Below are 22,557 nucleotides of genomic sequence, written 5' to 3' on the forward strand. Positions count from 1 at the left end.
GAGACTTCAGAGCATATGCACACCGTCATCTTCCCATCAACCTCAGTGGGGACATGGCTGCACTCTTTAACTGGGACAGGGCTGCACTCTGTCAACTTCCCACCAACCTCAGCAGGGATATGGCTAGACTCAGGCAACTTCCCATCAACCTCAGCTGGGACAGGGCTAGGCACAGTCAACTTCCCATCAACTTCAGTGGGGACATGGCTGGATTCTTTAGCTGAGACAGGGCTGGACACAAGCAACTTCCCATCAACCTCAGCTGGGACAGTGCCGGACACAGGCAACTTCCCATCAACTTCAGTGGGGACATGACTGGATTCTTTAGTTGGGACAGAGCTGGACACAGGCAACTTCCCATCAACCTCAGCTGGGACAGGGCTGGACTCGTTAGCTGGGACAGGGCTGGACACAGGCAACTTCCCATCAACCACAGCTGGGACAGGGCTGGACACAGGCAACTTCCCATCAACCTCAGCTGGGACAGGGCTGGACACAGGCAACTTCCCATCAACCTCAGCTGGGACAGGGCTGGACACAGGCAACTTCCCATCAACTTCAGTGGGGACATGGCAGGACTCTTTAGCTGAGACAGGGCTGGAAACAGGCAACTTCCCATCAACCTCAGCTGGGACAGGGCTGGACACAGGCAACTTCCCATCAACTTCAGTGGGGACATGGCAGGACTCTTTAGCTGAGACAGGGCTGGACACAGGCAACTTCCCATCAACCTCAGCTGAGACAGGGCTGGATTCTTTAGCTGGAACAGGGCTTGACACAGGCAACTTCACATCAACCTCAGCTGGGACAAGGCTGGACACAGCCAACTTCCCATCAACCTCAGCTGGGACAGGGCTGGACACAGGCAACTTCCCATCAACCTCAGCTGGGACAGGGCCGGACACAGGCAACTTCCCATCAACTTCAGTGGGGACATGACTGGATTCTTTAGTTGGGACAGAGCTGGACACAGGCAACTTCCCATCAACCTCAGCTGGGACAGGGCTGGACTCGTTAGCTGGGACAGGGCTGGAAACAGGCAACTTCCCATCAACCTCAGCTGGGACAGGGCTGGACACAGGCAACTTCCCATCAACCACAGCTGGGACAGGGCTGGACACAGGCAACTTCCCATCAACCTCAGCTGGGACAAGGCTGGACACAGGCAACTTCCCATCAACCTCAGCTGGGACAGGGCTGGACACAGGCAACTTCCCATCAACCTCAGCTGGGACAGGGCTGGACACAGGCAACTTCCCATCAACTTCAGTGGGGACATGGCAGGACTCTTTAGCTGAGACAGGGCTGGATTCTTTAGCTGGAACAGGGCTTGACACAGGCAACTTCACATCAACCTCAGCTGGGACAAGGCTGGACACAACCAACTTCCCATCAACCTCAGCTGGGACAGGGCTGGACACAGGCAACTTCCCATCAACCTCAGCTGGGACAGTGCTGGACTCGTTAGCTGGGACAGGGCTGGACACAGGCAACTTCCCATCAACCTCAGCTGGGACAGGGCTGGACACAGGCAACTTCCCATCAACCTCAGCTGGGACAGGGCTGGACACAGGCAACTTCCCATCAACCTCAGCTGGGACAGGGCTGGACACAGGCAACTTCCCATCAACCTCAGCTGAGACAGGGCTGGATTCTTTAGCTGGGACAGGGCTGGACTCAGGCAACTTCCCATCAACTCCAGTGGGGACATGGCTGGACTCAGGCAACTTCCAATCAACCTCAGCTTGGACAGAGCTGGACTCGGGCAACTTCCAATCAACCTCAGCTTGGACAGGGCTGGACACAGGCAACTTCCCAGCAACTTCAGTGGGGACATGACTGGATTCTTTAGCTGGAACAGGGCTGGACACAGTCAACTTCCCATCAACCTCAGCTGGGACAGGGCTGGATTCTTTAGCTGGGACAGGGCTAGACACAGACAACTTCCCATCAACCTCAGCTGGGACAGGGCTGGACACAGGCAACTTCCCATCAACCTCAGCTGAGACAGGGCTGGACACAGGCAACTTCCCATCAACCTCAGCTGGGACAGGGCTGGTCTCTTTAGCTGGGACAGGGCTGGACACAGTCAACTTCCCATCAACCTCAGCTTGGACAGGGCTGGATTCTTTAGCTGGGACAGGGCTAGACACAGACAACTTCCCATCAACCTCAGCTGGGACAGGGCTGGACACAGACAACTTCCCATCAACTTCAGTGGGGACATGACTGGATTCTTTAGCTGGGACAGGGCTGGACACAGTCAAATTCCCATCAACCTCAGCTGGGACAGGGCTGGACACAGGCAACTTCCCAGCAACATCAGTGGGGACAAGACTGGATTCTTTAGCTGGGACAGGGCTGGACACAGGCAACTTCACATCAACCTCAGCTGGGACAAGGCTGGACACAGGCAACTTCCCATCAACCTCAGCTGAGACAGGGCTGGACACAGGCAACTTCCCATCAACATCAGTGGGGACAAGACTGGATTCTTTAGCTGGGACAGGGCTGGACACAGGCAACTTCCCATCAACCTCAGCTGTGACAGGGCTGGATTCTTTAGCTGGGACAGGGCTGGACACAGGCAACTTCCCATCAACCTCAGCTGGGACAGGGCTGGACACAGACAACTTCCCATCAACTTCAGTGGGGACATGACTGGATTCTTTAGCTGGGACAGGGCTGGACACAGTCAAATTCCCATCAACCTCAGCTGGGACAGGGCTGGACACTGGCAACTTCCCCGCAACCTCAGTGGGGACAAGACTGGATTCTTTAGCTGGGACAGGGTTGGACACAGTCAACTTCTCATCAACCTCAGCTGGGACAGGGCTGGATTCTTTAGCTGGGACAGGGCTGGACACAGTCAACTTCCCATCAACCTCAGCTGGGACAGGGCTGGATTCTTTAGCTAGGACAGGGCTGGACACAGTCAACTTCCCATCAACCTCAGCTGGGACAGGGCTGGACACAGTCAACTTCCCATCAACCTCAGCTGGGACAGGGCTGGATTCTTTAGCTAGGACAGGGCTGGACACAGTCAACTTCCCATCAACCTCAGCTGGGACAGGGCTGGACACAGTCAACTTCCCATCAACATCAGTGGGGACATGACTGGATTCTTTAGCTGGGACAGGGCTGGACACAGGCAACTTCCCATCAACTCCAGTGGGGACATGGCTGGACACAGGCAACTTCCCATCAACCTCAGCTGGGACAGGGCTGGACACAGGCAACTTCCCATCAACCTCAGCTGGGACATGGCTGGACTCTTTAGCTGGGACAGGGCTGGACTCCAACTTCTCAGAAACCTCAGAGGGGAGAGAGCTGGATTCCGTTAAGTTCCCATCAACCTTTTTGGGAAGAGAGCTGGATTCCATCAACTTCCCATCAACCTTTTCGGGCTTGGTGGTGGAGAGAGAGCTGGATTCCAGCAACTTCCCATCAATGCCTAAAGAAAATTGGTGCAAAAATAAAAAGAGCTGTAGTTATCTTCCCTCATGGTCATGGTCATGGTCAAGGTCAACCTCAGCCTCATAGCATCAGCACAAAAGTCACCTTTTTGGACAGTTAGCCCAGATGCATTCTGCAAAGACATTTCAACAACCATATCAGACTTCGCTACCACTGGCCATGTTGGATTTTGTTTGATCACACAAGGAAAAGACAAGGGGCCACCTGGAAAACAAGAGGCATTATTAACTTTAATATCAGAAGTCATCAGGCCTCAAACTTAAGTACACAGTGCAAACAAAAAGGCATAATGTTTAAAACCACATAAGAATTTCAAACCTTTGTTCTTCAAACATAATTGCTTAATACCAGTCTGGTATAAATGACGCCCAACTGGAGAAGCAAAACCTGAAAACAAGATGGAAGGTTAAAAAAAAAAAAATAACCTTCTATTTTTAAAACAATAAAATAACAACAACTTCTGAAACATTACACTAAAGTGAATTTTTTTTTTTTACCATTGAGTACCAGTTGGTGACACACAAATACTAACAAAATAAAGTTTGAAACTGCCATCTTGATTACAGATTAAACAGTCACCATTGCTTTCTAAAACAAGCCTCAAGCCAGGGCTTTTAAAATAACACAGATTTTCATTATCTGGTATTAAACTCCAACACCTGACTTGAATGAACCAAACAAATAAGTTGGGGCTAAAGTGGTTTCATAAAAGGTAATTGAAGTTCATGCAATTCCACTAATTTGATCCAGGTTTATCTAGTCTGGATAATTGTGTGTGCATGGTTTCTTAAGCAACCCTAAAGGTGATCATTGATTAAATGATCCATCACAGCAAATAGCATATTTTGTGCTGTTTTATGTGTTTGAGACATGGTGTTTTCCTCAGTGCAAAACTTACATTTCACAGGTATATTCTCCATCTGTAAATGTTAGAAAGTCGTGCAAATATTTCCATTTTGCTGCTAAACTTCACATTGAATGAGAGCTGCTGCGCGCATGTGCGCCAAATGGACTAAATTCGGACTAAAATATAAATTTTGCTTGAAAAATTAATATGCAATATTTTATAACGCCAGATATATCTTCTAACTATAATAATTTACCTTTAGAATGTTGGATAAGTTGCGGTGAACTTATAGCTCATTATACTCATTTATTTTTATACTTGTAAAATAAAAATAAAATTTGAAGTAATTCAGGGAAGACATTTTTAAGAAACCAAATATAATAAAGATACAAAATATAGTTTTGGGTATAGGAACTATGCTACTTAATAAAGATGAGTTATACTTATTTAGAATACTGAGAATTACATCTTTTAAAGCAATTACACATTTTTGGAGAAAGCAAGAATTGCCCGTTTTAAATGACTGGTTAGATTTAGTTTCAAATGTACACTAGAGGATAACATGAAATTAAGAGCATAAGGATACATTTTGAAAAGATATGGGCAACTCTAAAATCAAATTAAAATCGAACAGTCTATAAAATAAAGGAATACATATTACATTAATTACCTTTTTTATATAACCCTTCCTCCCTTTTAATTATAATTATTTATTATTTTATTTACTTATTTAATATTATTATTATTTGATATTTAAATAAAAGATAAATAAATAAAAATATGTCTTTAAAGAAAATGTCCATTTCCAATGTTCCAATTCCAATTCCAAGCAAATGTCTATGTCCAAACAGTAGAGCGTTGGCGCTTGCAACGCCAAGCTCATGGGTTCGATTCTCAGGGAAAGCAAGAATTGTTAAGAATGTGAATGTATGAACCTTGAAATGCTATGTAAGTTGCTTTGGATAAAAGCATCTGCCAAATGCGTAAATGTAATGTAAAATGTCCATTTGTACAACTGTGTTAAATGAGTTTGAAATATGTAATAATGGACATTTCCTTAAAGACATCATATTTTTTTAATCTTTTATTTAAATATCAAATTTTTACAATTGTACAATTGTGTTAAATGTGTTTGAAAGATGTAATAAAGTACAGTAATGGACAGTATCTTTATAAACACATATAATTTTTTTCCATTAAACCAGGGGTCAGTTTCAATAAAGAGGTTCAACTAACTCTGAGTTAAAACTTGAAAACCAGTTTTCGGTTTCAGAACAGCTGAGTTGAGTTCAATCAACTCTCAGTAGACTGATTCATGTGTCTGAGTTAAGCGTGTGTACCACAACTTTGAATAACTGATTCGTGTGTCTGAGTTAAGCGTTGTGTACCACGACTTTGAATAAGCATGATTAATGAAGCTCAGAAATTACGATTCACCATGGCAACAGCACCCAATAAAAAGACGTCTGCATACTTAAGAGTCTATATAATTCCAAATCATTGTTATATTATTAGGTGAAAACAGACAGAATAGTAAGTTATTGAACTAATACTCATTTTCATGGTATCCCACAGGCAAAATAAATAAATAAAAAGAACATGGCAACAACTAAAAATTAACTATAAAAACATATTTCAATCAGTTAAATCTTTACACATAAAAGGTTAATGGGTATCTACGTGACTTTACAAACATTTGAAATATAAAATAAATATCATTCAGTGACTATTTCAATATGCAGCAGTTTTTTCCACATAGTCTAATGCTCTTTTCATATAATTAAATGTTCTCTAATCCAACATGTAACATTTCTTAATTAGGGTAAAGAAACATTTAACATTTGACTTCTACTCCGCCAACAGAAAGAAGGCAGAGGCTCGCAAATTGGGGGGAGGTGAAGAGGAGATGTCCACAATACCAATTATTGGAAGAATATTAAAATCCAACAGCAAAAAGAATAACTGTTGCCTTTTTATTTGTAGGAAATAAAAATGACCAAATAAATTGTGAATAATTAGTGTTTATTTAACAGCTATGATGGTGGTTACAGCATATATCACTACCCTTCCATCTGGCATCCTCCCATTCCATACAGTAATCTGCTTCATTTTCGGCAGGAGCGATGATGGGAATATGCGTGTCAATGCATCCAACCACGCTGGAAATCCTAAAGGAAATTCTATTTATTCGGTTACTTTCAGATGTCACAGCACAAGATGTTATCAAGTGAACGTTATTTTCCAGATAACCTAATTTAAACCAATTTCTCCACCACTGACCTGCAATCCTGAATCTCCTCTTTGATGGATCTCACGGGTTTGTGTCCGTGAAACAACACAAAAACTCTCAGAAAGAGCGTGAGAGCAAGGCACACTTTCTTTCCTGCTCTGATACGGTGGCCTTACTAATGTGCTCTGCATCTCCAATGATATATAGAAAAGTGTGCAATGAATGAATGAATTGCAAAAATGCTTTTCCTACTTAGCCTTTATGTGTTGTTGTTTCCAGTCAAAATATCTAAAAATGCTTAAATCAAGATGCATTTTCTACATAAGAAAAACTCTGGGTTTACCGAAGAAAACCCGCTCCCGACTAGGTTAGTTTCACAGAGTAAGTTACCATTGTAACTGACTCTGAGTACAAGTTACCCATCTTTCAGAAACGGGCTTTACTTCCTCTGATTCCTCGGGTTTTACATACCTCCAATTCTGAAATGGAAAACCCAGAGTTTCCCTCATTTCAGGGTTAACATACTCAGAGTTTTCACTTAACCTCCTTTCTGAAACAGGCCCCTGGATATTTATTAACTAACATAAAAAATTAAATAAAAAGTATAAATACTGTAACATACATTTATTAGTTAATGCACTAATGTTAATTAATGAACCTTATTGTAAAGTGTTGCTGAGTCTTTTTTATTTTTTTATATTTTTAAAAGCAGGACTTTTCCAGAAACATAACTGGTTTTATTGACTAAAAATGAGACCTGAAAGTGGCAGATGTAGAGACGGACAGATCTACTATGAGACTTAAGCGCACGAGCATTCAATCAACTTCCCATCAACCTCAGTGGGGACTTGGCTGGACTGTTCACCTGGGGCATGGCTGGATTCTGTCAACTTCCAATCAAACTCAGCGGGGACTTGGCTGGACTGTTCACCTGGGGCATGGCTGGATTCTGCCAACTTCCAATCCAACTCAGCGGGGACTTGGCTGGACTGTTCACCTGGGGCATGGCTGGATTCTTTCAACTTCCAATCCAACTCAGCGGGGACTTGGCTGGACTGTTCACCTGGGGCATGGCTGGATTCTTTCAACTTCCAATCCAACTCAGCGGGGACTTGGCTGGACTGTTCACCTGGGGCATGGCTGGATTCAGTCAACTTCCTATCCAACTCAGCGGGGACTTGGCTGGACTGTTCACCTGGGGCATGGCTGGATTCTGTCAACTTCCAATCCAACTCAGTGGGGACTTGGATGGACTGTTCAGCTGGGACTGGGCCGGACTCTTTAGCTGGGACTGGGCCGGACTCTTTAGCTGGGACTGGGCCGGACTCTTTAGCTGGGACTGGGCCGGACTCTTTAGCTGGGACTGGGCCGGACTCTTTAGCTGGGACTGGGCCGGACTCTTTAGCTGGGACTGGGCCGGACTCTTTAGCTGGGACTGGGCCGGACTCTTTAGCTGGGACTGGGCCGGGCAGTTCAGCAGGGACTGGGCCGGTCTCTTCAGCAGGGACTGGGCCGGTCTCTTCAGCAGGGACAGGGCCGGAATGTTCAGCAGGGACAGGGCCGGTCTCTTTAGCTGGGACTGGGCCGGACTCTTTAGCAGGGACTGGGCCGGACTCTTTAGCAGGGACTGGGCCGGACTCTTTAGCAGGGACTGGGCCGGACTCTTTAGCAGGGACTGGGCCGGACTCTTTAGCAGGGACTGGGCCGGACTCTTTAGCAGGGACTGGGCCGGACTCTTTAGCAGGGACTGGGCCGGACTCTTTAGCAGGGACTGGGCCGGACTCTTTAGCAGGGACTGGGCCGGACTCTTTAGCAGGGACTGGGCCGGACTCTTTAGCAGGGACTGGGCCGGACTCTTTAGCAGGGACTGGGCCGGACTCTTTAGCAGGGACTGGGCCGGACTCTTTAGCAGGGACTGGGCCGGACTCTTTAGCAGGGACTGGGCCGGACTCTTTAGCAGGGACTGGGCCGGACTCTTTAGCAGGGACTGGGCCGGACTCTTTAGCAGGGACTGGGCCGGACTCTTTAGCAGGGACTGGGCCGGACTCTTTAGCAGGGACTGGGCCGGACTCTTTAGCAGGGACTGGGCCGGACTCTTTAGCAGGGACTGGGCCGGACTCTTTAGCAGGGACTGGGCCGGACTCTTTAGCAGGGACTGGGCCGGACTCTTTAGCAGGGACTGGGCCGGACTCTTTAGCAGGGACTGGGCCGGACTCTTTAGCTGGGACTGGGCCGGACTCTTTAGCTGGGACTGGGCCGGACTCTTTAGCTGGGACTGGGCCGGACTCTTTAGCTGGGACTGGGCCGGACTCTTTAGCTGGGACTGGGCCGGACTCTTTAGCTGGGACTGGGCCGGACTCTTTAGCTGGGACTGGGCCGGACTCTTTAGCTGGGACTGGGCCGGACTCTTTAGCTGGGACTGGGCCGGACTCTTTAGCTGGGACTGGGCCGGACTCTTTAGCTGGGACTGGGCCGGACTCTTTAGCTGGGACTGGGCCGGACTCTTTAGCTGGGACTGGGCCGGACTCTTTAGCTGGGACTGGGCCGGACTCTTTAGCTGGGACTGGGCCGGACTCTTTAGCTGGGACTGGGCCGGACTCTTTAGCTGGGACTGGGCCGGACTCTTTAGCTGGGACTGGGCCGGACTCTTTAGCTGGGACTGGGCCGGACTCTTTAGCTGGGACTGGGCCGGACTCTTTAGCTGGGACTGGGCCGGGGACTGGGCCGGAATGTTCAGCTGGGACAGGGCCGGAATGTTCAGCTGGGACTGGGCCGGACTCTTTAGCTGGGACTGGGCCGGACTCTTTAGCTGGGACTGGGCCGGACTCTTTAGCTGGGACTGGGCCGGACTCTTTAGCTGGGACTGGGCCGGACTCTTTAGCTGGGACTGGGCCGGACTCTTTAGCTGGGACTGGGCCGGACTCTTTAGCTGGGACTGGGCCGGACTCTTTAGCTGGGACTGGGCCGGACTCTTTAGCTGGGACTGGGCCGGACTCTTTAGCTGGGACTGGGCCGGACTCTTTAGCTGGGACTGGGCCGGACTCTGTCAACTTTCCATCAACCTTAGTTGGGACATGGAAGGACTCTTCAGCTGGGACATGTCGGGACTTCCCATCAACCTCAGGGGGGAGACGGCGGGGCTCTTTGGCGTGGACATGGCGGGCGGCACAAACTCGACAAGGCTCTTTGGCGTAGACACGGCGGGCGGCACAAACTCGACAAGGCTCTTTGAAGTGGACATGGCGGGCGGCACAAACTCGACAAGGCTCTTTGGCGTGGACGCGGCGGGCGGCACAAACTCGCCAAGGCTCTTTGAAGTGGACATGGCGGGCGGCACAAACTCGACAAGGCTCTTTGGCGTGGACGCGGCGGGCGGCACAAACTCGCCAAGGCTCTTTGGCGTGGACGCGGCGGGCGGCACAGACTCGCCAAGGCTCTTTGGCGTGGACACAGCAGGGCTCTTCGGCGTGGACACGGCAGGGCTCCTCGGCTAAAGAAAATTGGTGTGAAAAAAAGCTGAGATTATCTTTCCTCATGGTCAATATCAACCTTACAGCATCAGTAGTTATAAAAAAAAAAAATTTACCCTGGAGAACCCAAGAACACTTTTCTTCTTTGGAAAATTATGAACTATGCATTAAATTACTTCTATAAGTTCACTGAACACCAAAATATCCACTTTTTCAATTTTAACCCTTTATTCCCTAATTTAGGATTAGGGCCAAATTTGACCCATTGGGCTTTAGGTGTATAATTTCACAGAACAACAATAACAAACACCGTCAATGCAAACTATTTTAAATTTAGGAAAATAATCAGTCAACCACACAGCTACATTTAACAATGTTTTTTTGTTGTTTTTTTTGCATGTTATTTGTTGCATGTTAGAACTGGATTTCAAATGTACAAACACTTTGGCCAATGGTCACTGTCTTGGGCAGAAGATTCACCACCATCACTTTCATGCGGTTGAAACAATTCATCAGAATCGCTATCGCTGTCCAATTCAGGGCCAAAGTCACTATCACCAGCTTCAAGTTGCTCCAATACTTGTGTTACAGTGACCTTTCTCTGCTGCTTTCCCTGTCCTGAAAAGGGAGTGGCCATACTCCCTGAAAAGATATACTACTTTATTAGTCTCTGGCCCTGTACTACTGAGGTAACTTATTCAAATATATTATACAAATGAAATTATTTCAAGGCTTTAGCCAAACACAGGACTGTCACCATTCTCCATAAAAGTCACTCAAAGAACCAAAGGGTCATTTTTGACCCAACATGTTTTTAACCCATACACCCAGAGGGTCATTTTTGGCCCAAAAAGAATAAAACATACTTCTAGGCATTCTGCAAGCTAATACTAAATAGATTAACAAAAAAAAAAACACAATTTTACCATCCGCTGGTTTGCTGAGAAGACGATTTTGTTTGGCCAGGTTTCCAGCTCAACAAAACACCATGTGGTCAGCCATCATATTACTACCACTCTGGCACTTGTGAGTTCAATATTCATCCACTAGGTGTCTCTATGCAGGGGCCAGAAGTGGCACTCTGGGCTTTTGAAGTTAAATTTGAAAAACTTTTTTTTTTTTTTTTTTGGGTAGCAGCAATTAACAGGGGTCAAAAAAAAAATTAAGTCACCTTTTTGGACAGTTAGCCCAGATGCATTCTGCAAAGACATCAGAACAGCCATATTACACTTCACTACCACTGGCCATGTTTGATTTTGTTTGTTCACACGAAGAAAACACAAGGGGCCATCTGGAAAACAAAAGGTATTATTAACTTTAATACAAGAAGTCATCAGGCCTTGTTAAAGTTAACTATGCATAGTGTAAAGAAAAGCATTGTTAACCACTATATAATGCTGGGCACACACCAAAAGATTTGACATCTTATAAGATTTTCAAAATGTGATAGACCACAAACATGAGGACAAAAAAAAAATCCTAGATTTAACCGTTTTGCTCCTATAGTGTGTGGTGTGCCATGATGTGACAAAGACAGCACACCCAGAGCCGCCTTAACCTAATGTTAGGCCCCGGGGCTGAGAGGTTTTGTAGGCCCCCCATCCCCTCAATTTAAAGAGTCTCATTTAAAAAAAGTGTAATAGCCTATCTATAGGTAATCTACATCACAAAATGCATTAGTTTCTTTCGAGACCTACAACAGTGATTTTTTAAAATATTGTTTTTCATTTTAATATTGTTATTAACATATCACTGAGCACATAAACACAAGACACTTTATTTAACAACCACACACAGCAACTAAATTTCAACTTTATGCAAATGAGAAGCGATTTTCGCGAGCGACGACCAATAGGAAAGAAGCCTTTCAGTGGAGCTCAGCTCCCGTCACCGTCTCGAGTGAAATTGCATGTGAATCGGCAAGACCGAAGAGTTCAAGGGCGATTTCACTGTTTTATATGATTTGACTGTAACTAACCACAAACATGGATATAATAAAATGATGCATGGAAAAGAAACTGTCGACAGTCTCAGTGAGTTTAATTCATACATTTATAGTTCGAGTGTTGTAGTTTTATGATGCAAGTTTAGCACTGCTGCAGTTCATTTTACAGTGCATTATGTTGACTATTAGGGACAAGAAAATGTATTAGCCTATTTGTCAAATTCGGATGACGTTTTAGTAATTGATGACAGTATGAGTGAGTTTAATTTGTAGATTGATCGATCGTTAATCTAGTAAATGATTTAATCCCTGAACACTGCTGTGTGGTAGATATAAAAACACTCTCCCAACAGCATACTGTTTCTTTTGAGCCTAATTCCTAGTCAAATTAAAATGATATAGTTGTATAATATCACTTGTGGTGGTGTTTTGTATAGATGTGGCCAGACGAGCAGTCTCGCCTCATTCGCGCCGCGGGACCTAGACGCGCGTAAACGCGTCTTTACAACACTGAAATCACTCGCGCCAGACGCTCTATTCGCGTTTGGTGTGAACGCACCATAACAATAACATTAGAGCGACAGCACTACCAACACCCACAAGCGACTAGCGACATACAGCGACAAAATCTGACAAGTTAAAACAATATGACCTTTTCAGCTCATCATGAACCTGAACATGGGAGGCCCCTGAACTTGGGAGGCCCCTGGGCTTCAGCCCAGGTAAGCCCGTGCATTAAGGCGGCCTTGAGCACACCACACACGAACAGATTTTCAACCAGAGTCTTGACTGTGAACACAGGAAATCTCGCGAGACTTCAGAATAAGCATGCCGAACGATATGCAGGAAAAAATTGCCATGATAGTGTTTGGAATGATTTTGTTGTTGAAACAACAATACTTGTTGGAATTATCAACAAGCTGATCCTCCATTTCTGCGGTCCACATCAATTTCACTTTGTGCTGCGCCATGACTGCATTTGTTATGCTTTCATCTTCCATCATCTCGCTTTCTGATTGGATATTTTTTAGTTTCACGTGATAATCTACAGAGCGTGCGCGCGTTTGTCCTCGGGGTTCCCCACACACATCAGGATTTCTGATTCGCGATCGGGGCGGCTCCGACATTCTTCCAAGCAGGTTCAGACATTTTTAACACCTCACACCAAGGGAAAATCTGATAAAATAATCTGTAGATCCATCAAGATAATCAGGACATAGCTAGGATTGTCGGAAGAGGGAAAATCAGCCGGATTATCTTTTGGTGTGTACCCAGCATAAGGGTTACAAACCTTTGCTCAATGAATAATTCCCAACTGGAAAAGCAAATCCTGAAAAAAAGATGTAAGGTTAAAAGAAAAAAAGAGAAAAAGTCACATACATATTTAGCATGTTTGAAACATTGCATTAAGGTGAAAACAACATTACCATTGAGCACCAGTTGTTGACACATAAATAATAAAAATATAAAGTTTGAAACTGCCATCTTGATTACAGATGAAACAATCACCAATCTATCTATGCTTTCTAAAACAGGCTCAAAGCCAGGGCTTTTAAAATAACAGATTTTCATCACCTGGGTTTCTTGTTACAGTGAAATTAGTGACAGAGGACCTGCTCGTTAACATTCCTGTGCACTCATTGGTTGGTTGTGATTTTCAAAATGTTCAAAGAGGTTTTGACTTTATTTAGTTTCTACAAGAAAAAGGGGCAGTATCTTTAAAAACATATCAGATTATATGATTTTCTATTAAACCAGACCAGTATTTATCAGACACTAAAACAAAGAAGTTTTCACACTGGGCACATTTGGTCCAATTCCGAGCGCGTTTGTTCCTGCCTTCCTGGTGCCCCCTGCAGCACTGGGCTGGTTAACACTCAACTTAATTATATCAAAACCTTGTGCATTTGCAATCTTTTTACGTGTAGGAGCGTTCATTGTTTGTTATTTCTTATTGGTTATTTACTGTCACATGGCCACAGGTGATCACTTCCGTTTTCTTTATTATTTCCTTTGGTGGATTGTTTGAGCTAGTGTTGGAAAGGGCGAGTAGCGGGAGCCAACTTTCTGTTGACTGTATTGCATCAATTTAATCATGTCTGTATATGCTTTGTTAAAATCAAATCAAAAGCAAGCTAAGATCGTCAGTCTTCCTTTTGTTGAAAAATGACGACTGAGTGTAAAAAAGTCAGCCATCCCACTACCTAGCCTCTATGTAGCTATCGGAATGCTGCAAATATAAGTCAAGAGAAAACGGCGTTTGTCTTCAAGGATATTCCATTCATGCCCTGCACTGGAACACAGTTGTGGATCACGAGAGGAAACGGACACGAGATGCACAGCACTTGGACCGGTATGTGAATCAGATTCTTATGTATCTGCTTGCTGCTGGACTGTTGGAGACACTATGGTTGGTTGTGCTTGATGTGGATTGCGGATCCATTTGTTTGGATAAACTATGGTGGTCTTGAAGTGCGTAGTTTCTGTCGTGTGTTACATGCAGCGCTGGGATTTGTACAATCTTTGTTAGTGATTAAAACACACATTTAAAAGTTGTATGTGCCACTTAAGTTGATCGATTGAGAGAAAATGGATGAAGATGAGGCTGATGCGGTTATGGAGAGCAAAAGTGTGAAGAGAGTAATGAATATTGATTATCGATGGAATACAGACAATGACTATGGCTGTTCAAGGGCAATCTCCTTTAAAATTATTCATTGCTTGCTGCTGTTCCCTCTAATGTAAATGCGCAATGTACAAAAGACTCTGCATCAAGGTGAGGAATGTAATGCATTGACTTGTGAGCATTTTCATTGATGAGATCAAACCAACCGATAGTATCTCAAACGTTTACAACAACAAAAAAATCAAGTAAAAAGAGCACTTCTTCTGGTTCACGATCTAGTAGATCATCTACATCATCTGCTCGTCTTCAAGCTGAAGCTGAAGTGGCGGCTTTATTAGCTAGTCAACAAATGTTGCATCTGAAGCAACCAAGAAAAAAAGGAACAAATTTATATTCAAACTAAAATAGCTGTGTCTATAGCTAAAGTTAATGTGTACAGGTCTGCTGCATCAGAACAAAGTATACATTTGGAGGTAAGAAAATCAAGAAAGGAAAAGGATGAAATTATCTCCTCCACTTCAATGACAGTGGCGTCAGTTCAAGTTGACACACAGTTGAGTCACAGTTTCTGTCTGTTAATAATTCAACAAGAGGTGCAAGAAATAAGGAAAGTACTTCTCAGCTTCACTCTTTGCTTCAACCGAGGTCCATAACACCATTACAGTCTACTTGGTACTTTACTTGGTACAGTCAGTTAGCTACTCGGTAACCATGGTAGCGATGTACCTGTTTCAAGACAATCATTAACTGATGGAGAACAAGGAAATATATTGCATCTTATGGAAAACAAAATTAAATCACTGCCATGTTGGTACAACAACAGAATACTTTGTTTGCTTCTTCTCAGAGATATTCAGTCCTTTGGTGGAGATCCTTTGCAATATCAACGCTTCATTCGTTCATATGAGAAGGTTGTGGAAAAAAGGGCAAACAACTATGGTGACTGTTTCTATTTTCTTGAGCAGTACACTCAACTTAGATAACTTGTTAGAAGATGTCAACACATGACTTACACACAGGGTTACCTGAACGCCAAGGCCTAACTTAAGGAACATTTTGGAAACAAACTCAAAATATCTTCAGTATACATGGACAAAGTGCTCTCTTGGAAGTCCATAAAGCCTGAGGATATAAAGGCTTTACAAGATTATCATCTTTTTATAAGGTGTAAGGTGATGATACACAGGGCAACTTATTTGAGCAATGTTGCTTGGGCACTTTCCCATTGAGAATGGGCAACAAATTTCTATCTGGATACTTTAGATGGGCCCTGTGTCTCAACTGGTTGTCCGTTGATGACAACATTGCCTAGCAACATTGCTCAGAAAGTTTCCCTGTGTCTCATCACCTTTAGAGCTTGCTGTAATGCCATGGAGGATGTTCGTTATATGAAAGAGTTAAACGTGGCTACCAACATGCAAATTATTCTTTCAAAGTTGCCATTTAGGCTCAGAGACAAATTGAGAGCAGTGGCGTGTGATTTGCAGGAAAACCGTAATGAACCAGTAGAATTGAAAGACATTGTTGATTTTGTAGAGTAGCAAGTAAAAATTGCAACAGATCCTGTGTTTGGAAACATTTTAGAGGCTCCTTTTGTTGGAGGTCGAAGAATGATTCGTTCTAAGACTAAGGGAAGTAGTTTCGCTGTCACTGTAACAGGTATGGAAGACATTAGGAAAATTAATAAAAGAAGAGTATCCTGTCTTTGTTGTGGCGAAGAACATTTCGTCAATTCCTGTACTGTGCTTGCCAAAAAAGAAAAGATGGGGTTTCTGAAGAAGAAAGGAATCTGTTTTGACTGTCTATTTACAGGCCATATTAGCAAAGATTGTAAGAATCGGATTACATCAAAGTGTGTGGTTACAAACATCCCAGCATCCTTCATGTCTTTCAGCGAGATAAAACAGAGGAACCAAAGCAAGCAGTAGTGCTCTGATCTCTGTTCAGTCCAGTCGTCTTACTGGGGCTGGTGAAGATGCTTGTGCCTTGTCCAGTTTTCAAGTATGTGTTAAATCTAAGAATGGAAACAAGATTTTTCAGCGACCTTCTGCACAGAACGTCTTATAAGGGACCGTTCGGTATTTATGGAATGGACCACCGGAGGAAAATAGGGGTGGGTCATGTCTTTTTATTCTTTGTTGAGGGAAGGGTCATCCAACTTTTTTTAGTCTAGGGGGAGAGTCACCCAACTTTTGTATTCATGAAAACAGCAAAATTTCAAAGCGGCTTGTTTGGTGCATATTTTTCCATGTAGCTCCATGTAGCTCTCTCAGTCAGAGCCCCCCATCGCTAGCAGATGGGTCTGACCCAACAAAAAATCCCCCACCCCCATGATGCACCACACCTGACCCTACCCCCACAATCACAGGTAGGCTTATTGTGAACAACAAGCTATTTAAGCTCATGTGAATGCGCACAGATTCACAAAATGGATCACAACAAGCTGAGGACGAAAATACGGACCACTAGCTGGAAGCACAAAAACCTACGAGTTTCACTCCAGATGCTGTCGGGTGAGGAAACATTTAATTTTTTTTAATTTTTTTTATAGACAATAAAATTGACGATCCAAAATTACGAGGAGTCTAGAGAGTGTTGGAGGAGTTGCTGGTACCCTATGAAGACAAGCCATGTGGGGTATTGGATATGGATTTTGCCTTCGAACTGTTTGCGTAATTTTTCGAGAGACAAACAATCGAAAAAGAATGGTTCTGGGACTGCATGCTGAATCCCGAATATGGGATACTAGTTTTAATATATAGACGAACAGGCAAGCAGTGGATTATATTGGACAACGGGTCGGAGTCAATGGAGAACATTTTCCTGCAGCTTGTGAAAGACGAGGACGAAAAACATGACCAAGACATCGAGGACGTCAATACTGAAACGGTACAGTCTGGTTTTGAGCTACTATGCATGTGTTTTGTTGAGGTTTCTGGTGTAACGTTGCGACTGGAGCACAGTATCACAGAACAGAAGAGTAGGCCTAGTCCACAGAGCCTAGCGTACTGTACATGGAAAAAAACATTTCAGTTTTCTGATATGATCATGAGCAATGGGGAGAAGAATCAGTCATTTCTTTGAACAGATCCTAAAATGTATCCATGTATATAAAACTCTTGTGGGATCGCATTAATTTTCATTTTAAGATTATTAAAATGTGTGTATGTGTGTGTGTCAGAGAGAGATAATTGTGTGCATTTTATTTCACATAAAAACTGACAAGTTCCTCCAATATTAACATAAAACAGATACAGATTGTTTTCCCTGTCCTTTCATGCCCTCTGTTCACGCCCTGCGATGTGTTGACACCTCTGCACAGTTTTTCTTCTGCATTTGCATTTAGTATAAAAGCAGCTCAGCAAGTACAAAATGAAACACTTTGCTATGCATAAAAACAACATCATGAAATTGTTTCTAGAAATTCAAACATGCCAGAAATGAGTGGCACTGTGCGCTATTAAGTCAGTGTATCGGTTTTAAGTCAAAGTATCACAGCTTATTACAACGCAAGCGTTACACTGCATTCATACAATACTCAATATTGATATTGTTATTCTCTCCACTAGATACACCAGCTAATTGAATCAATGACCAATGAATATGATCGAAGGGTTGCCATTGCTCTGTGCTGGAAAAATGCATGGCATGACTACTATGAGAGCGAGACAACTCTTGCAAGATTTTGAGGAACGACTGTACAAGTGGGAGCCCAGCAAATCAGCTGCAGAGGTCTTTGTCTCCCAAAGACTTGATCACCGCATGGAGAACCTGGAGGCCAGGGTTAAAGCTTTGACGGAGCAGATACAAGTAGCTTCCAGATGATGGACTCCAGAAGGGGTTGGTGATCTAGAGAATGAGAGAAGCTTTCTGCAGGAGTCATTAGAGAATGTGAAAAAACTGAAAGTGAGTAGCCTACTTAAAAAGCAATTTAAAGCGTAATAATCCGCACCATTTCATAATGATGCCCATTGAGTGTAATGTGTTGACGTTCACTACAGCTTAAATGTATTATGGGTGTGTTTAAAATTATGTTGATGCAAGATAATGACCTGTTGCGGTATTAAGCATTTGTACTATTTTCCATGTACAGGCAGCTGAGACACCATACATCAGACAGTGTTTGAAACAAGCTGTGAAAAGGAAGGCAGACCAGATTGCTGAAGACGAACGCATTACGAAGAGGGCACGAACTGCGGGTTACAAAACCATGATGGATGAGGAGGATGAGAGGTGGTTGGCTAAGTGTATAGGTAAGTCAATTACATTTTAATTTGTTTTTTTCCTAATAAATGTAAACCTTTTTCATTATACCATTTTATAGTAAATTATGGCTATTGAAAACTATTAATGGAAGACTTGGCAACCAGGATTTTTGTATTCTCTGCTATTTTCAGAGGACAAAACTACAGTTCATGGTCATCGGCATGAAAGCGTTCTCTACACCCATCATAGAGTGATGTCCCGGGATCTGCTGAAACCAAGCGGCAACCTCCCTGTCTCTCTCTTCAAACCAACATGGAAGTGAATTAAACGGCAATTTAACAACTGGCTGCAAAAGTGAGTCAAATCTGCAACTCTCCCATGTTGAAATGCCCAACTTTACAGCAGAAAAAAACATGTTTACAGCCTGGAGCAAAAAGTGGCTTTGGTCTATACAGCTAATTTTGCCCTTCATGACGACTGTGAGGGGGGTGAATTTTGTTCTGTTTAAATTATATTAAGCCTTAAATTTCTGCAAAATTAAGGGTGTGTCCACTTTTGAGTGACAGGTGGATTCCCGCTGCTGTGGTCATTAGTCATCATTAGCTGTTTGTCTGCTGTCTGTTAGCCATCACGTTACCTCTGCTCATTGTCTGACTGTAAAAATAAATCAATTCGGGAGTGACGCGCTGCTAAGATGGCGACGGTCGGCTACGCCCACTTTAGGCTTCAAAAACTGTCTTCAGAAACCTACGGGTGACGTCACGGACAATACGTCCATATTTTTTTACAGTCTATGGCTGAAACTGGCAAACTACTGAAGGCTGAGACGAGCACTGCCGTTGATTCGTGCTGTGTCCACAGTGCATTGCAGAGCAAGAGCAAGACGTCTGAAATCCCTACAGAGCAGGAGACATGTAGGTCTCAATATACATTTATAGGGCTTTATTGTGTGCGCATGTGACTGTGCAATTTCATGTGGGTCAGTGTGTATGTGTGACTGATTGTATGTGTGTTTATGTGGGTTAGTGCCTGTGTGGTTCGAGTACTGAAAGAATGTGTATTCATTTAAATTGTTGGTGTATGCCACTATTTTTCATTAAACTATGTAGTGTTTAATTCTTTTCAGCTAGATATGATAGAATACTTTTGTTTTATTGTTTTCTTCAGAAGGGTTTGGGACTCTGGTGCTCAAAGAAACCTCCAAAAACAGAGGAAAGAGATAACGAATGCACTCACCATCAGAAGAAACACGTTTCTCTTGCCAAAGAGCATCTGTTTGGATTTGAGGCTGGGGAAAGGAGAAAGTTTGCTGTGGCCATCAGCATGGACGACAAGACTTACCTTCGCCCTGGAACCTCAGGTTTGTTGCTATGTTGAAACGGTATTATCAAATTCACAGAGCTCGGGAGGATTCTGGCTGTGGCAGAAGAAGTCAGACTCAGAATTGACCAGTCACCTGCACCAGCAGGATTTACCAGAGCGTTTACTGTGGGAAAACCCAGGTACGGGGTTCATTAATTCCCATTTCTGCATTTTTTCCAAAAGGAAAATAAACCTCAGTCCACCGCGCTTCAGCCTTGATTCACAGATGAGTTTGGTGCTTACCATGGAGCAATAAAGTAATAAAACCTGGGCTTTCAGACTACCAAAGTAAAAGTCTGGGGCACTCTGCAACAATCTGCTATTCATTCTTGAACAGGGGACTACCGTCGCTTGCCCCAGATGTATTGACTGTGAGAAGTAAAGGACCAATGTGAGAAGTAAAGGACCAATATGTGTGTACATCTTTTTCAGAACTACAGTTCTTCTACAACCGTGAATATCTACAGCAGTACATGAGTAGCAAGACCAAGAGATCAGCTGTTCCAGGCCATAATTACTTTCAGAGGATAGAAAGCTTAATTGACAGACATTTTGACTGTACATGGAGCTCCTCAAGGGAAGTTGCAAAGGTGAGTTTGCTGCATAATGTCATTTGGCTGAATGTTGCTGAGTCCGTTATTGGCTTTTTCTAGAATTCCATTGTTAAAGGACCAGCAGTGGCATTGTTTATTTACTGCCTATAAAAAATAAATGTATAATATTTAATCAAAATGAACCATGTTAGCAATGGTGTTGACTTATGAATTTACACATGGTTTGTCTGAAAGCATATTAAAAACACCACATAGACATACAAACAACATTAAAAACGGATTTTCAACACAGGGGGGCTTTAATAATCTTCTGTCATGCATGAAGAAGTATAATTATTTTCATGTGTTGACTATTAAAGTACTTTATTATAATTTTAACTGTAGTTATTTGATATAATATTAGTTGCATTCCTTGATGAACCAAAACATCACCAATTTGACACATGCCTCCAACCTAAACACTGTTGCAGACCAGGCACACCCTTCATGATGAAGAGTTCAAGGTGTTGCTCTTGCCTCCAAATTCCCCAGATCTCAATCGGATTGAGCATCTTGTGCTGGACCAACAGGTTCAATCCACATCACAACCTACAGGACTTGAAGGATCTGCTGCTCATGTCTCTGTGCCAGATATTGTGTTGTAATCTGTAATGTGAGGTTGACATCGATATCACCCCCTCAGATATCTGCTTCATCTTCTTTATGTGAGTTGGAGCACAGGTCCTCACTTTATGGAGCACAACAAGAGTATTTTACACAAGCAGGTCTATTAGCATTTCCATTCATCTCAACGACAGTCGTGAATCACAGGTGACATCAATCTGAAGCTGCAAAACTGCAATGGAACATTTACAGGTCAGCTGACGTAGATGACGCGGTGTGTTTGGACAGAAAATACGAGACAGAGTTCTTTATTAGATTCATAAAAGACAAAAAGAATTACAGGAATAATGGATTCTAACCTCAAATAAATGCCACAATCAAGACCTCGAAGCAGATATGAGGGAGAAACACAGAAACACCTCATATGTGCCGCTCACAAGTATAATAAGGGTCGTTCCTTACCATTAATGCTTGGAAAACACACATACATCTCCTTCGATTAATAATAATGGCTAGTGCAGTGGCTGGGATATACATAAACTACCAACGTCCGTTGCCATGGTTTTTGGAATGATTTTACTTGAATTTGATTTAAATTGAAGTTTTAGTCGCATAACATCGGTTAATGGAAACGCTGTCATTTCGCAATAGTTTTTTGTCGACATTTAGAAAAAAATCGCTAAAGTTTTGCGCAAATCTGTAATGGAACTGACTTTCGTGAGCTGTGACATCAAAGACAGCAGACAGAGAAAAAATATGTGCATTCCATGCACAGAAAATGTTCATTTGCTAACCAGCCAACCCTTGAGTCCTTGGTAAGATGTCCTAAATGCCCATAAGTCACCCTGCCTCTGACTTATGCTGCCATCTACAGGAGAACACCCAAACTGAGCTGACTCTGAAAGCTCTACAGCAGGGGTCCACCCCTAATCAAACACTACTGAACAAGGTCTTCAGGATTCAGAGAAAGACATCCGGGTTGAGAAGGAAAGTCAATAAGCCATGGTTTTCCTGACTGCAGTCATGTGATCATTATCTGGGAACATCTGGGAATTTATCCCTTTTGTGCCATTAAATTGCTTTTAATTGTTATGCAAATCAGATACAAAAGCCAATCAAATGTATTCATTGTGACTTAAAATAAGGTAATTTACTAACAGGCTATTTTACCTTTTACCAATTAATTGATTGCTGGTTAATTCAAATGTAATTTTAAAACACTTCATATGCTTTCTAC

At 43.4% G+C, this 22,557-nt stretch overlaps 2 long non-coding RNA genes across 2 annotated transcripts; one reads left to right on the forward strand and one right to left on the reverse strand.

Moving 5' to 3' along the window:
- Positions 1 to 3,320: 3,320 nt before the first annotated feature.
- LOC309480710 lies at positions 3,321 to 4,051 on the reverse strand. The gene is made up of 4 exons (XR_014199744.1): positions 3,975 to 4,051; positions 3,796 to 3,864; positions 3,562 to 3,681; positions 3,321 to 3,454 (listed from the first exon to the last, which is right to left on the reverse strand). It is a non-coding gene; the product is annotated as an uncharacterized lncRNA (long non-coding RNA).
- A 13,605-nt stretch (positions 4,052 to 17,656) lies between these two features.
- LOC309480683 lies at positions 17,657 to 20,176 on the forward strand. The gene is made up of 5 exons (XR_014199713.1): positions 17,657 to 18,501; positions 18,693 to 18,848; positions 18,993 to 19,155; positions 19,592 to 19,715; positions 19,969 to 20,176. It is a non-coding gene; the product is annotated as an uncharacterized lncRNA (long non-coding RNA).
- Positions 20,177 to 22,557: the final 2,381 nt, after the last annotated feature.

The sequence above is a fragment of the Leuciscus leuciscus genome, assembly GCF_965113295.1.
Source record: "Leuciscus leuciscus genome assembly, chromosome: 18".
NCBI lineage: Eukaryota > Metazoa > Chordata > Actinopteri > Cypriniformes > Leuciscidae > Leuciscus > Leuciscus leuciscus.